Raw genomic sequence first — 18,293 nt, forward strand, 5'->3', positions numbered from 1 at the left:
TTTGTGGGCATGGCTTGATGGTCATGTGACTGAGTAGAGATGAAAAGACTGAACATCAACATCTTAGGAATCAGCAAAATAAAATGGACAGGAATGGGTGAATTTAATTCAGATGACCATTAAATTTAAATTTTATTGGTTTTAAATTTTTTATTAGTAATTTTTAGTGGGTTTTAGTTTTCATGTTCCAAAGTTTTAGGCCAATTATGTAATAAGTTTTTTAATTCGTATTTTAATTGTATATTACATTGTTTGTTTTACCTGGCTGTACACCGCCCTGAGTCCTTCGGGAGAAGGGCGGTATAAAAATTGAATAAATAAATAAATAAATAATTAGGTATACTATGGTGGGCAAGAATCCTTCAAAAGAAATGGAGTAGCCTTTATAGTCAATAAAAGGGTAGGAAAAGCAATACTGGGATACAATCCCCAAAATGACAGAATGATCTCAGTTTGAATCCAAGGCAAACCATTCAATATCACGGTAGTCCAAGTCTATGCCCCAACCACTGGTACTGAAGAGGATAAAATTTACCGGTTCTATGAAGCCCTACAGCAGCAGTTAGAATTAACACCAAAAAATGATGTCCTTATCATCATGAGGGATTGGAATGCTAAAGTAGGAAGCCAAAAGATAACCAGAATAACAAGCAACTTTGGCCTTGGAGTACAAAATGAAACAGGCCACAGGCTGATAAATTTTTGTCAAGAGAATACGATGGTCATAGCAAGCACTCTTTTCCAACAACCCAAGAGACGACTTTACACATGGACATCACCAGATGGTCAACACAGAAATCAGATTGACTAGGTCCTCTGCAGTCAAAGATGGAGAAGCTCTATAAAGTCAGTAAAAACAAGACCAGGAGCAGACTGTGACTTAGATCATGTGGTTCTCATTGCAAAATTTAGGCTTAAATTGAAGAAAGTAGTAGGGAAAAGCACTAGGCCACAGGTTTGAACTAAATCATATCCCTGATGAATATACAGTAGAGGTGACAAATAGATTTAAGGAATTAGATCTGATAGACAGAGTGCCTGAAGAACTATGGACGGAGTTTCGCAACATTGTACAAGAAGTAGCAACTAAAACCATCCCAAAGAAAAAGAAATGCAAGAAAGCAAAATGGTTGTCTGAGGAAGCTTTGCAAATAGCTGAGGAAAGAAGGGAAGCAAAAGGCAAGGGAGAAAGAGAAAGATGCACCCAATTGAATGCAGGATTCCAGAGAATAGCTAGAAGAGATAAGAATGCCTTCTTAAATGAACTGTGCAAAGAAATAGAAGAAAACAATAGAATAGGGTGGACCAGAGATCTTGTTGTGACCCAGGTTCCTGGACCCGGACTCCTGGACTCGGATGATTCAGAAAGTGAGGAGGAAGACCTGGCAAGGCCTGCTTCTCCTGGGCCCTATCCCCCCTTGGCACCCACCCAAAGGGAGGAGGAGGGGCCAGCAAGGCCTGATTCTCCCGGGCCTTCTTCTGATTTGGCAACGCCCCAAGAACAATTTTGGCTTGATGCAAGACTGCGCAGACGTGATCGGCGCGTGCAGCAGAGGAGGCGTTGGGACAAAGTCAGAGAATGATGAGTCACGCAGTGACACCTACAGAGGCTATTAAAGCAGGAGGCGGAGTGAATTGGGCGTGGGCAAACTGTTTCAATGGACGGAAGAATATCTTAGTAAGTAACTCCGGCCTTATCTATAATTTCCTCATTATTTCCAGAGACTTGGCAGGCCTGTGGGTAGACGTGGCCAGGACATTTATCTATGTAAATAAAGTAGAAGAGAAGGCCTTTGACTGACTCTTTGTTGGGAGTATTGGGGGAGGGAAACAGAACAGATCTCTTCAAGAAAATTGGAGATATGAAGGGAACGTTTCATGCAAAGATGGGCATGATAAAGGACCAAAGTGGCAGGGACTTAATGAAGGCAGAAGAGATTAAGAAGAGGTGGCAAAATTGCACAGAAGAACTATACAAGAACAAGCTTAACATTCCTGAGAACCATGATGTGGTGGTCACTGACCTCGAGCCAGACATCCTAGAAAGTGAAGTCAAATGGGCCTTCGGAAATCTGAGCAACAACAAAGCTAGTGGAGGAGACAGTATTTCACCTGAGCTATTCAAAATCTTAAATGACAATGCAGTAAAAGTGCTACACTCAGTTTGCCAGCAAATTTGGAAAACTCAACAGTGACTTCAGGATTGGAAAAGGTCAGTTTACATTCCAATTCCAAAAAAAGGCAATGCCAAAGAATGTTCAAACTATTGCACCAGTGCACTCATTTCACATGCTAGTAAGGTTATGCTTAAAATCCTAGAAGCAGTATGTGGATCAAGAACTACCAGAAGTACAGGCAGGATTTCAAAGAGGCAGAGGATCTAGAGATCAAATTGCCAACATTTGCTGGATCATGGAGAAAGCCAGGGAGTTGCAGAAAAACATCTACTTCTGCTTCATTGACTATGCTAAAGCCTTTGATTGTGTGGATCACAAAAAATTGTGGCAATTTCTTAAAGAGATGGCAGTACCACACCATCTTATTTGTCTCTTGAGAAACCTATATGCAGGTCAAGAAGCAACCTGAGAACCACTGATTGGTTTAAAATTGGGAAAGGAGTCCGGCAAGGCTGGACTAACCTTAACTGACTGGATGTCAACACTGAAAGCAACCTGGGAGAATATGAAGAAAGTGCTAGGAAGTGGCACAAACCTATAAGAAACAGGCAGACAAACACTGAGCCCCACAATGGCCATTCCAGGGTGGGGGGAGAAGATCTATCTTTCTACAAAATACTTGAGGTTAAACTACCCAGCAAGAAACTCGGGCCAAAGTTTATGGGACCATTCCTCATAGTAAAGATCATCAACCCAGTCACGGTGCAAATAAGATTGCCCCAACTGCTAGGGAAGATATACCAGGTATTCCATAGTAGCCTGAGTTCAACCCTGAGGCCACTACCTTGTGAGCACCCAGACCCTGTGGTCATAGGGGGCCAAACCTATTACAAAGTACAGCAAATCCTCGACTTGAGGTGGCAGAGGAGACAACTCCAATACTTAATCAAGTGGAAGGGCTATCCCTTATCAGAGGCATCCTGGGTAAAGAACATCAAGGCTGATCGCCTCATAGCAAAATTCCACACAGACAACCCAAACAAGCCTGGGGGCGATCTTGATTGCTCTTGATTGCCCCTCACTGATATCAAGGTCCTCATAAATTTCATGCAGAAATTTTGGCTTGATGCATTTCCAAATTGCGTCTTAGACATACTGCTCATATTTGTGGCAAGTTGGACAATAGCACATCAAGGTGATAACATCTTGGATTATCAAAAAGGCCATTATCTCACCCACAACAGAGATAATTCAAAGTTGTGACCAATGCTATTTCCATCACATACCAAAGTCTCCCTGAGGGAGATCCAGATAATCTATTTCATCTAAAGTTCTTTGCAACCATTTCTCAGTCACTTTCCCCAAAAGAGGGAAGTTAGATACTGGATGAAAATGTCCCAGTACAGTGCAGTCCAGGATTCAAAGTCAATTTGACAAATAAGAATAATTGAAAGCATCCAAATCAGCAGGGATTTTCCCCCCATGTTTTTATAATCCAGTTTCCATCAGGCATTCATGTAGAAGATGATGTTTTTTCCATGTCTTGATCAGAAGTCTTTCCCTTAGCTGTTGGAAAAATGGTTGGAAATAGTTTGAAATATATTGGTATGGTGCAATCATTCAATTATTTTTTTTATCTTTCCATACAAAATATCATTCAGTGCAACCTTTGCACATGGTTTCTACTTGGGAGGAGAGAAGGATATGAGTGGATCTAATAACTCTTATTTATCCATTTGATTTATAAAGTCACCTCATTCCTTTTTCAGGAGCTACAGGTTCCTCTGGTAAATATTATGGCACATTGTCCCTCCATTCCACCCACAGTTTTAAATCCATGGGTCTCCAGAGACTATTTTGCTTCCAGTGTTGATGTCATGTAAGTCACTTTTCTTCTTCCTCTAAATGCTTCCTTCGCTTATAATAGTATCATTCCCATTAAATCATGCCAGCAATATATGAAAATATTTCAGATTTTCTTTCTATTAATCAATGTTTCAAGGACGCTCAAACCATTTGTCACAGTGCTTCCTTTCAGAAGCAATTTATATATCAGGGGTCTCCAATCCTGGCAACTTTAAGACTTGTGGACTTCAACTCCCAGGATTCTGGGAGTTGAAGTCCATAAGTCTTAAAGTTGCCAAGATTGGAGACCCCTGATATATATAGAGGAACCCACTCGTTCAGTGAATTTATCTAAATTGAAGAGGCCTTCTCAGGTTTGATGTCTGATGCAATAGGATTTAAATTTGCATGGAAGGCAATGCTCATCTGGTGGAAATACAGAGGCTTGCTTAGTGTAGTCCAATAGATGCTTCTGTTACAAGGACTTTGCAGAGGCTGCTCCATGGAAGTGGAGCTTATTTTAGCCACTTACGTGATGAATTTGATTCTGAGGACGTATACGTTTATGAGGAGAACTGACATGGACAGAAAATGGAAAGATTTGTCTGATCCTAATTATGAGATAAAGTGAAATAAATGTTATGAATATTTCAGTTTGTGTACTTTATGCTTTGCAGCATGGCAGATTGATGTAACATGCTCCTATCTCCTGGTGATTGGTAGGACATGATGATTTGCAAACTCCTTTATTTTTTTCACATTCTTTTGAATTCCTTATCTCTTGTTTTTGGCCTGGAGATGAAAGAGAAAGAGAAACTGTTATAGACCAAAACAGTCCTTTTCAGAATTTGTAAATTTGTATTCCTAGGAAAAGTGTACAGGTAGTCCTCAAGTTAACACCACAAGTGAGCCCAAAATTTCTGTTGCTAAATGAGACAGTTGTTAAATGAATTTTAAGTTCTTTCTTGACACAGTTGTTAAGTGAATCACTACAATGATTAGGTTAAGTGAACCTGGCTTCCCCATTGTCTTTGCTTGCCAGAAGGCTGCAAAAGATGATCACGTGGTCCCAGGATACTGCAAACTTCATATATATGAGTCAGTTGCTGAGCATCTAAATTGTGATCATGAAATCATGAGGATTCTGCAACAGTCATAAGTGTGAAAAATGATCATAAGCCACTCTTTTCAGTGCCATTGTAACTTTGAATGGTCACTAAATGAACTGTTGTAAATTGAGGTCTACCTTTACATACCAAAATGTATTGTTTTAGGAAGAACACTTATATAAAAAAGAGCCACTTAGGGGAAAAATTGAAGATATCCTTTTTTCTAGACAAAACTTTAATTAGAACGTTAGATTATTTAAATAAAATTTAAGGAGTTTGATTATTTATTTACTTTCTGGTTTAAATGATTTGGGTATCATTTCCCAGTCTTGAAAAGGTTACAGAATATTTCCAATTAGGTACTAGATCAAAGCAGTTTATTAAAGCAATCCTAGAATACTGAATCAAGTATACAGAATAAGATTTCTGACTGCTTGCTTTGTTTGGTAGTAGGTCTATATAGACTAAATAAATGTTTCTTTCTGAACTGCCCAATGCTTCATCCTGAGCATTAGTATAAAGAATTGATTTACTCTGATCAGAAAGAACCACAAAGGTGAGGAAAAGGAGAATACACCAAGCCTTCATAGTTATGGCAAGTTCAAAGCAACTGCTTAAGTCTTCTCTAGTCCGGTCACCAAAAGTAGCCTAGAAGGTATGTTCCATTCTGCCTTTTAAATCATCATCATGAGATGTACCTTTAATTACAAATGTAAATATTAATGACATGAAGACAGAGGAACAATTGGATTGGTTGTTTCTTTCTCTGTATGTTGATGTTAATTTGAAGTGTTGGCTTTTACCTTAAATGGCAAGTTTCAATGACTGGGGATATTTATTGGCTCATTTTTGCTGTTAAAAGAAAGCGTGGTATACTAGCCAAGTCAATTCCAGCTGTTCTGTAAGATTATCCTTTTGCCTTTCTTTATGACCAGGATATTTCCAGGTTAGATTGTGATATCCATTGTAAGGAGGTTGCCACTGAAGTTTATTTCCATCCTTTAGTTTATTAATTTGATGTCTGGAACACAGAATACTGAAAACTAACTGTGGGATAAAGAGGAAAGAAATCAACCCTTCTGTTTCAATCAGTCAATCAGAATAGAGCTGGAAGGGACCTTGGAAGTCTTCTAGTCCAATCCCCTGCTCAAGCAGGAGATCTATACCATTTCAGACACGTGGCTGCCCAGTCTTTGCTTAAAAACCTGTAATGATGGAGCACTCAAAATTTCTGAAAGCTTAATTGTCCTCACTGTTAGGAAGTTTCTCCTTAATTCCAGATTGCTTCTCTCTTGATTAGTTTCTGTCCATTTTCTTGTCTTGCTTTCTGGTGCCTTGTAAAATAAGTTGACTCCCACTTTTTGGTGGCGGCCCCTCAAATTCTGGAATACTGTTATTATGTCATCCCTAGTCCTTCATTTCTCTAGGCTGGCCATGCATGTTTTTGTCTCCAGGCACTTAATCATCTTAGTTGCTCTTCTTTGGACCTTTTCCAAAGTCTCAACATCTTTATTATAATTTGGTGACCAAAACTGGATGCAGTATTCCAGGTGTGGCCTTACTAAGGCTTTATAGAGTGGTACAATACTTCACATGATTTTGATTCTAAGCTTCTGTTTTATACAACCAAGGGTTGTATTGACTTTCTTGGTTGCTGTCGCACACTGCTAGCTCATATTTAAGTGATTGTCCACTAGGACGCCAAGGTCCCTCTCATAGTTACTGTTTTTGTACCAGGTTTCTCCTAATCTGTGTTTGCACCTTTGGTTTTTCCTGCCTAGATGTAAAACCTTGCTATTCTCCATGTTAAATTTCATTTTGTTGGATTATTCAAGTCCGTCAAAATCATTTTGGAACCTGAGCTTTTCTTTTGAGGTGTTGGCTATTTCTGCCAGCTTAGTGCCACCTGCAAATTTGATGCATTCTCATTCTCATCTCTATGAAGACATTTTATTTATTTATTTATTTATTTATTTATTTATTTATTTATTTATTTATTTAATTTTGTCATAACAATATACACAAGCATAACACAAAATTATATAATATATAAACATATATATGAGGAGAAACAAGGTAGTATAAGCATATATATATATATATATATATATATATATATATATATATATATATATATATATATATATATATATATATATATATATATATATATATATATATATATATAGGGGAAGAAACAATAGGACAGGAACGGTAGGCACATTTGTGCTCTTATGCATGCCCCTTAGAGTCCTCTTAGGAATGTAGTGAGGTCAACAGTGGATAGATTTTTAATAAAACTTTTGGGGTTATGAGAAGAGACCACAAAGTCAGGTAATGCATTCCAAGCATAGATAATTCTGTTACAGAAATCGTGTTTTCTGCAATCTAAACTGGTGCAGTTGACATTAAGTTTAAATCTGTTGGTAGCTCTTGTGTTATTGTAGTTGAAACTGAAGTAGTCATTGGCAGGAAGGACATTATAACGGATAATTCTATGAGCTAAACCCAGGTCGAAGGAACTTTGTCGAAGGCGACGAAGTTCCAAGTTTTCTAGACCCAGGATATCAAGTCTGGTGGAATAAGGTATTTTATTGGTTACGGAGGAGTGGAGCACTCTTCTCATAAAATACCTTTGGACACGCTCAACTGTATTGATATCAGATATATGGTATGGGTTCCACACAGGCGAGCAGTAATCAAGAACTGGCCTAGCAAAAGTTTTATATGCTCTGGTCAGTAGCGTGGTGTTTTTGGAAAAGAAGCTACGTAGAATTAAGTTAACAACTTTTAGAGCCTATTTTGCTATATAGTTGCAGTGGGCTTTGGCACTTAGATCGTTAGATATAAAAACTCCAAGGTCTTTGACTGGGTGGGGGTCATCTGTGAGGTAATGTCCATCAAGCATGTACTTAGTGATTGGGTTCTTTCTTCCAATATGTAGGACTGAGCATTTGCTGGTTGAGATTCATAGTTGCCAAATTTTAGACCAAGCGGTTAGATGATCAAGGTCTTTTTGAATTGTAGATGTATTGTCTGTGGTGTTAAAAAGTTTGACATCATCAGCAAAGAGAACACAGTCACTTGAGATGATTGAAGAGTACTGGGCTAAGGCGGAACCCTGTAGCAGCCCACTGCTTACTTCCCTCTATGTAAATGTAGTACCATTAAGGACTACTCACAGAGTATGGTTTGTCAACCAGTTACAAATCCATCTAGTGGTGATGCTATCTATTCTACATTTTTCTAGTTTACCAAGAAGTAGGTTGTGGTCTATTTTTGGTCTCATTTGCTTCTTTTCCATTGTTGTGTATAAAATGCTTGTGCTTCTATTCAAAGTCTTAAATACATCCAGAATTGCTCTCAGGTGTATTTATAAATTACCCAACTGTTCTCTTATATACACTACCCTAGGCAAAGGTAGCGAAAATTAATTTGACCAGTTCTCATGTTACTCTTTGGCTTCTAAAACCACCATGATTTCCCTTCCCTTCCCTCCCCTCCCCTCGACTTTCCTCCCCTCCCCTCCCTTCCCTCTTGTGTATGAAGAATCTGATTTCATTAATTCGTTTTCATTATGGGAGGTGGAAGATAGGAAGATGGTTTGTGTTGTTCCAAAGATGTTTCTTTCCTTGGCACTGTACAGCCCCTCATTTCTGGCCATGATTCTGTAGTTCCTATTAAACATGAAACTCCCCTTATCCCCATGCCATTTTAACAGTAAGAGCCACATATAAGACTAATTTCTTTTAGTGAAATAAAGCATTAGCTTACAAATATGCCAGTACATATGTTTTCCCTTTATTAGTTATAAGGCTGTTTAATGTAGAATTAGAATAATTTCATGATGTCTTTACTGCCTGCTGCCCATGAGATCTGTTCACTTTATTATATTTGGGAAATATAAGAAAAAATAATTGTAATGTATAAATGCATGGGAGGGTGGTGTGCAGTTTAATTTATTTATGTTTTGCATGGCTAGGCTGTTACCGGAGGGATGGTACCATGTTTTCCCGAAAATAAGACCGGGTCTTATTTTCTTTTGGGCCACAAAATAAGGACTAGGGCTTATTTTCAGGAAGTGTCTTATTTTTCTTCCATGTGCAAGAGGCACACTTCTGCTTGTTTGCCATAATGTGGGGGAGTAGAGCTGCCCTATGGGCCAAGCATAGCTCACTTCAGGGCTCCCCTCCAGCAACCCCATTCTCTTTTGTTTCTGATAACCTTTGGCTTTTTTTTTAAGTACCAAGCAGCTAAGTATAATTTATGAGGAGGTCATGGTTTTGGAAGGATCTGAAACACTACAGAGGGTAATAATCTGGAGAGAACAATATGAGTACCCATAAGTCTTGAACAGTAAAATCTGGAACAGAGACAGTTCCCTTGTAATGGAGATAAAAGTTGCAATTATTATTGTATATCTATCTATATAAATATGGCTTTGTGTGCATGTGTGTGTGTGTGTGTTTGTGTGTGTGTTTATGTGTGTTCCAGCATAACTCTGGAATGCCTGGGCCACTATTTATTTATTTATTTATTTATTTATTTATTCAAATTTATATACCGCCCTATCTCCCGAAGGACTCAGGGCGGTGTACAGGCATTAAAAGACATATAAATACAATATAAAACAATTAAAAAACTGATTCTAAAAAGCCCGTAAATTTAGAATTAAAATATCAAATAAAACCCAATTTAAAACCAATAATTTAAAATCTAGCTCAGCCCTGCACAATTAAATAAGTACGTTTTAAGCCCGCGGCGGAAGGTCCGGAGGTCCGAGAGCTGACGAAGTCCGGGGGGTAGTTCATTCCAGAGGGTGGGGGCCCCCACAGAGAAGGCCCTTCCCCTGGGTGTCGCCAGACGACATTGCCGCTACCGACGGCACCCTGAGGAGACCCTCTGTGAGAGCGCACGGGTCGGTGAGAGATATTCGGTAGCAGTAGGCGGTCCCGTAAGTAGCCCGCCCAATGCCATGGAGCGCTTTAAAGGTGGTCACCAAAACCTTGAAGCGCACCCGAAAGCCACAGGTAGCCAGTGCAGCCTGCGCAGGATGGTGTTATACGGGAGCCACGAGGGCTCCATCTATCACCCGCGCAGCCGCATTCTGACTAACTGCAGCCTCCGGATGCCCTTCAAGGGGAGCCCCATGTAGAGAGCATTGCAGTAATCCAGGCGAGACGTCACGAGTGCGTGAGTGACCGTGCATAGGGCATCCCGTCCAGAAAGGCGCAACTGGCGTACCAGGCAACCTGGTAGAACGCTCTCCTGGAGACGGCCGTCAAATGGTCTTCTAGAGACAGCCGCTCATCCAGGAGGACGCCTGTTGCGGACCCTTTCCATCGGGCCAATGACTCGCCACCGATGGTCAGCCGCGATTTAGCTGACTGTATCGGGATGCGGCATCCACAGCCACTCTGTCTTGGAGGATTGAGCTTGAGCCTATTTCTCCCCATCCAGACCCGTCGGCCTCCAGGCACGGGACAGCACTTGATAACCGTTGGGGTGGTCCGGTGTAGAAAAGTACAGCTGGGTGTCATCCGCATACAGCTGGTACTTCACACGAAACCACTGATGATCTCACCCAGCGGCTTCATGTAGATGTTAAACAGAAGGCGAGAGGATCGACCCTGCGGCACCCCACAAGTGAGGCGCCTCGGGGCGACCTCTGCCCCCGTCAACACCGACTGCGACCGGTCGGAGATAGGAGGAGAACCACCGATAAGCGGTGCCTCCACTCCCAATCCCTCCAACCGGCGCAGCTGGATACCATGGTCGATGGTATCGAAAGCCGCTGAGAGGTCTAATAGGACCAGGGCAGAGGAGCAACCCCTGTCCCTGGCCCTCCAGAGATCATCCACCAACGCGACCAAAGCCGTCTCCGTGCTGTAACCGGGCCGAAACCGGACTGGAGCAGGTCTAGATAGACAGTTTCATCCAGGTGCAAGGGAAATTGATATGCCACCATACTCTCTACAACCTTTGCCGCGAGCGGGTTGGAGACCGGACGATAATTACCTAAAACAGCGGGTCAGGGCGGCTTCTTAAGGAGGGCCTCACCACCGCCTCTTTCAAGGCGGCCGGAAGACACCCTCCACCAAAGAAGCAGTCGTAATCGCCTGGAGCCAGCCTCGTGTCACCTCTCGAGTGGCCAGCACCAGCCAAGAGGGGCACGGGTCCAGTAAACACGTGGTGGCATTCAACCTACCCAACAACCTGTCCATGTCCTCGGGAGCCACAGGGTCAAACTCATCCCACACAATGTCACCAAGACCGCCCTCACGCATCTCGCCCGTATCACTGCAATCTTGGTCCAGACCATCCCGAAGCTGAACGATTTTATCGTATAGATAACCGTTAAACTCCTCAGCACGTCCCTGCAACGGGTCATCCCGCTCTCCCTGGTGTAAGAGGGAGCGAGTCACCCGAAACAGGGCGGCTGGGCGGTTATCTGCCGATGCAATGAGGGAGGAGGCGTAGCTACGCCTCGCTTCCCTCAATGCCACTAGGTAAGTCCTAGTATAGGACTTCACTAGTGTCCGATCAGCTGAAGTGAAAAGGAATGAATTATATCTATAGTGTCAAATCACAGTACTTTTGACAGTGATAGTGTGCATTTTGTATTCAAGTTCTGTTAAGATACAGCCTGTTGTGCCTTAAAATGGCTTCTACTGTACAGCACAGTAGAGTTGCCATGGTAATGGCTTCACGGTAATCCACAAGGTGGCTCCCTCTGGTAAGGGGGATTGGTTCTTACAAAAGCAAGGGGATCCCTCTTGTAAGGGGGATTGGTTCTTACAAAAAACAAAACCACAAGCATCCTAGGCCCTCAGCTTGAAGCAAAGAGGCCAAGTTGTCGGGGGAGGTGCCTGCTAATGCCAATAATCATCTCAAAGGCTGTTCCCTGTAGAATTTTTCCAAGGCTGTTGGCCAGGGCAATTAGGTCTCTAATTCTCATCACAGTGGTTGGAGGCCTGACTAAAGGAAAAGACAGATAGAGCTGCTACATCTAGACATTCAGAGACAGTACAATACCATGAGGCTTGACTACACTGTAAGAGAGATAGAGTTGTTACATCTAGAGCTTCAGAGACAGTACAACAGTGTGTACTGGATTGGGATAAAAAAATACCCAGGCAACACTGGGTTATCAGCTAGTTTCTTATAATTATCATTCAAATGAACAACAGTTCCATACACCTCTCTCTGTGAGGTAAAGGGAGGTTTTAAATTTTGATAAAATAAATGAATAAATGTGATACTTCTGCCTAGTGAAAGATCTGATCTTGGCTTCTTTTGATTAAACAAAATCCCAAGGATTAATGTAGTAAGATTGTGGCTTGGAAACCTCTGAAAGCATATTCTAGTCATGTTGGCTGCAGCTGATAATTGTAGGCAGCATCCAAAATGTTTATCTTCTCCCCTGTGATCTGCTTGTCTAATAGCCCATCCAAACTAGTTCAACATAAAAGCTAAATGGAGCATATAGGCACATAGGCTTCTGAACATGAGTGGTTAGGAGAAGAGTAATTGCTCCCACCCATTCCACAGCTCATATATTTCAAAATATTCATTTGGTCCCATGTGAAATTGTCTTCAGGATTAGAGCAGCCCTTCATCCCATTCTCTAATATAAGTTATGACTCACTGAATAATTATGAGGAAGACTACTCCTGTAGCAGCTGATAAGAGGTAATGATTTTTGAATGAAATAAAAGTATATGGAGTGCATTAGTCTGAAAACAACAGGAACATTGTGCATGGGACCACTGTCTTCTCAGACAAATAAGGTCTGAAAGGCAAGATGTTGCCTTGTGAAGGAAAGAAAGTGCTACAATCACACAGTACTTTCTATGATTTTCTAAATGAGGCATTGCAACATTTCTTGACAGTCACATACACAGTGTATATATTTAAAGAAGGAATTGGGCTAAGCTGCCTTTGACCTTGGCAATGTCAAGGCTTTCCAAATTTGCTGAATCAGGGCCCACCGACACAAAATGGATCATAGGAATCAACAGCCACAGGGTCCTGTGAAGGGAGGAATCAATTGGAAGGAGAATCCACAATTAAGGTGTATGATCACTTTATTTTCCTCAGCTTCTATTCTAATCGCAATCACAATAAATTTATCTTTCTGTGGCTATCGCACATTCCACAAAATAGAGGGACTGTAGCTTCTCTGTTTGAACTTATAATTTCTTTGGGTTTCTTTGAAAATCTTGGGCAGAGAAAGACAAAGTTTTGGGGTCATGTGGCATTGACTTCTACTTGATGGGGCTGCCCAAACAGTGTATCTGTGTGAATGTCAAACAAGTAGGGAAACTACAACAAAGATAAAAACAAAGAAAGCAAATACTGGAGCACAACTTGATTGACTTTAGGTTATTCCATTGTGTTTTAGGTTTCCACTCTCCAAAATGAAAAGGCATTCTGGCAGCATGATAAGGTTGTACAGGAAATAGAAAAAAGACTACTTTAAATGCATGAGTTGAATTAATTAACTGGGAAGACACTTTCAGTTGAATTAGCACACAACTAGGACTATTGATAAGACTGATCAATCAAGCTCCCTGGATGTGTATTTGTCCCAACCCTGCACAAAGCTACCTTTATTTCATGATTATCTTTTATAGAAATGACACTTTAATTGTAACATTGCTTTAGATAAATTAACAACATGTGTTTCCTTTAGTAAATTATATGAATTATAGGACTCTGAGTGATCTTTTCACTTTTGGACTACTTTTTTCTAGAATCACAATAGAATAAATTACCTTTCAACATCAAATGATCTTATTTTTCCAATATTTATGCATATACACAATCTCCCTAAAAAAAGACTGCAAGAATTAGAAGTTGATGGTAGTTTGTCAAGCAAAGATGTCACTCAGAAAAGATGATCCCTTGTGTTATAAATTGGAAAGAAGACTTGAGAATCTTAGGTTAAGGTTCATTAATATCCACAGATATAAAGAAGCAATGCAGCCATTAATTTCTAGTTTCAGAACACTCTTTCAACTCTCTGTCTGTATGCTCACCATGTTATATACTATATGAATGCTCCTCTCTGTCACCCATCTTTTGAGATCTCAGAATTTAGTGTTGGTCCTCTGGCCCCTAGTTTTCAATCAATTTCAGTGTCATTTGTTTGTGTTTTCAGCTATCAGGATGTTTCAACTATCCTGAAGTCCTATAACTTGTACAACATAACTTATTAAAGGAATGCAATTTATGACAAAATTAGAAAAAAATTGTCATCCTGCTTTTGACCTTAGTCCTGGATAGAAATGAGACTCCCTCTCTGGATATCTTATCTCTGGTTTTGACAAGGGAACAACTGTACAAGTAGCTAAATATTTGAGGTACGTCAAATTAAATGGCAGCAAAAGATATGGTGGATATCAGACTGTTGTGAATATCAGACTGTGAATGTTCCTTAGTCGTGAATTGCATGATTGATTTTCCTTATGGGTTTGCTCATTTGTTTACATTTTTCTGTTTTTAGTTTTGATTGAAAGGTCTGTTGACCAAATTTTAATTCTAATAAACTGCTCCAACTACTCAAATAAACAGTGGGCTATGCAGGTTCCTGTAAGAAGCCCAACGGCAAGACTTGAAAAACTGTTTTCTGCTCCTTGAATACACACAATGGTCAGCAGTCAGAGGCAAATTGCTTCAGTATATGGAATATTTTTTTAACTTCTTTCAATCTTTTTCAGTCTCCAGAGGTTTTAGAACAAAATGATAATAGCCAACATGGTATTGGATGACAAGAGGCTGGTAAAGACTGGTTATAATAGAGAATCCACTGAAAAAGGATAACTTCTCTTGTGGGAATTTATATAGTGTTTCTCAACCTTAGAAACTTTAAGATGCCTGGACTGCAATTCCCAGAATCTGAGAATTCTGGGAGTTGAGATCCAAACATTTTACCATTGCCAGGGTTATGAGATACTAATCTGAAGCCTTCTGGTGACCATTATAGTATTTTGTAGCATACCCTCAGGAGACAATGCTGTTGAGTAAAAGAAATAATTTCATATATACAGAACAGAGTTGGAGGTCTTCTAGTCAAACCCCCTACTCAAGCAGGAGGTCCTATACCATTACAGATAAATGGTTGTCTAAACTCTTCTTAAAAACCTTCAGAGTTGAGCACCCACAACTTCTGAAGGCAAGCCTTTCCACTGATTAATTGTTCCATCAAGAAATTTCTCCTTATTTCTAGATTGGTTCTCTCTTTGATTGGTTTCCATCAATTTCGGCTTCTTCTGCCTTCTGCCTTTAGAGAATGAACAATAGCATACTGCTTTTAAATTTCTTCAGAATTTTGATTACCTCAGGCAAGCCTTTCACTTGTCTTTTTCACATCGTTATTCATAAATTTCAGATACCAAGTATGCTATCCCTATTTCTACATATTCATTCATTGAAATGCATAAATGTTTTCGGGGCAAAAATCCTTCAGTTTATCCACTGTCACAAATATTACTATTTCTAGCATTCCTTCTTGTAATAGGAGTTAGAGTAATAGGTATAGGAGTTACATAAGCAATTAAACAGTTTTAAAAAAAACAAGCTGCAGTTTCTCTTTCTCTCAAATCTCAACCAATATTTGTTCAATTACTTTGGGCCTCATCTGTATCATCCAATACACTGTTAGCTCATTGTGTAGTAAACTGTGATTCTGTAGACTCAGAAAGTTTCTGTACTGCTTTCAAAAGTCTCAAACATCTTTTTAAAGATCATGATGAGGCAAAATGGATAACACTGATTTTAGACATTTTTTTTCTTATAGCAAAATAATTGTTCTTTTTCTCATCCTATCTAGGGTAGGGAAATGATGTGATTGCACACGTTTTCTGTGAATATTCCTCATTTATATCTGAGTGTCCATGCATGCACACATCTGACAGCATTCTCCCTACCTCTCATTCATGTGATAAATATATGCTCTAGGACAGTGGTGCCTAACCTTTTTGGCACTGAGTGCTGAAATGGGAGAGTGTGCATGCGCGAGCCACAAACCAGAAGATCAACTCCCTAACACATGTGCATGGGAGCGCTTAAAACTGAAAGCTTAGCTACCTGGCGCGCGCCTGCACAACGGCCACCTGATCTTATGGTTTCTAACATGCACGCATGTCCGAAGACCAGCTGGCCAGCATGCACATGCACCGGAGTGCATGCACAATTCAAAACACACTGACGATGTCACTTCGAACGGTGATGAAACATTTGCAAACAAATTGCCAGGCTTGAAGCTCAGCCCAACAGCCCAACTACCAGCTCAAACTACTTATATTCAAATATATAGGATTTGTTCATAAATCATGTACAAAGATGGTCAACATGTCTGAGAACCAGAACTCACAGTTCTCAGAGCAGTTAGATTTCTGTGAAAGGTTCCAAGCCATCTTTTTTATTTATTTATTTTTATTTATTTATTTAATTTTGTCATAACAATATACACAAGCATCACACAAAAAAATTATATAATATATGAACATGTATATGAGGAGAAACAAGGAAGTATAAGCATATATTTATTTTATTTATTTATTTATTTATTTTGTCACAACAATATATGTAGGTATCATACAAAAAGATTATATAGTAAATAAACATATATATATATATGGGTAAATATAAGGAGGTATAAGCATATATATAGGTAGGAGAAAAGAAAAAAAAGAACAATAGGACAGGAACGGTAGGCACGTTTGTGCGCTTATGCACGCCCCTTATGGTCCTCTTAGGAATGGGGTGAGGTCAATAGTAGAAAGTTTTTGGATAAAACTTTTAGGATTATGGGAAGAGACCACAGAGTCAGGTAAAGTATTCCAAGCACTGATGATTCTGTTACAGAAGTCATATTTTCTGCAATCTAGATTAAAGCGGTTGACATTAAGTTTAAATCTATTAGTTGCTCTAGTATTATTGCAATTAAAGTTGAAGTAGTCTTTAACAGGAAGGACATTACAATAGATGATTCTGTGGGTTAAACTTAGGTCTTGTCGAAGGCGACGGAGTTCCAAGTTTTCTAAGCCTAGGATTTCAAGTCTGGTGGGATAGGGTATTTTATTGTTTTCAGAGGAATGGAGAACTCTTCTTGTAAAATATTTCTGGACACGTTCAATTGTATTGATGTCAGAGATGTGGCGAGGGTTCCAAACTGGCGAGCTGTATTCTAGAATTGGTCTTGCAAATGTTTTATATGCGCTGGTTAGTAGTGTGGTGTTTTTGGAAAAGAATCTATGCAAAATTAGGTTTACAATTCTTAGAGCTTTTTTTGCTATGTAGTTGCAGTGGGCTTTGGCACTTAGATCATTTGACATGAAAACTCCAAGGTCTTTGATGGGATGGGGGTCGTCTGTAAGGTAATGTCCATCTAGTATGTATTTAGTTTTTGTGTTCTTTTTTCCTATATTAAGACTGAGCATTTGCTAGTTGAAATTTGGAGCTGCCAATTTTTAGACCAAGCGGATAGATGATCAAGGTCGTTTTGAATGATAGAAGTATTGTCTGTGGTGTTGAATAGTTTGACATCATCAGCAAAGAGAACACAATTACTTGAGATGTGGTCACAGAGGTCATTAATGTATAGTATAAAGAGTGTTGGTCCAAGGACGCTGCCTTGAGGAACGCCACTCTTGACAGGAACAGGATTCGATAAAGCATTGTCAGTTTTGACCACTTGTTGTCTGTTAGACAGAAAAGCAGATATGAGATGCCTGAGATGCCATCCTGAGATGCCATAGGATGCATCTATTGATATATATATATATATATATATATATATATATATATATATATATATATATATATATATATGTATATATATGTGTATGTATGTATGTATGTATGTATGTATGTATGTATGTATGTATGTATGTATATGTATATGTATATGTATATGTATATATGTATGTATATAGGTCTTTGGTTGTTCGGGTTTTCTCCCGTGTAAAATTATATATATATAAAATTATATATATATGTCGTGTCCCACTCCTCCGCTGACGGCTGGGTCCGGGAAATCCGAATCAGGCTTGCCTCTGCAGCTCTGCCCAAAGTCCTAGCAAAGTCCTCAGAGCAGGCAGGAGACCAGTAAGTGACTTCAGCAAGATAAGTTTGACTTTTGCCTGACTCAGAGACTGCCAGAAAGTAGCTCCTTTATATAGGCCATGGGGTGTGGCTCCATGACTCAGCACTCATT

Source organism: Ahaetulla prasina, chromosome 1 (genome assembly GCF_028640845.1).
Source record: "Ahaetulla prasina isolate Xishuangbanna chromosome 1, ASM2864084v1, whole genome shotgun sequence".
NCBI classification, from domain to species: Eukaryota; Metazoa; Chordata; class Lepidosauria; order Squamata; family Colubridae; genus Ahaetulla; species Ahaetulla prasina.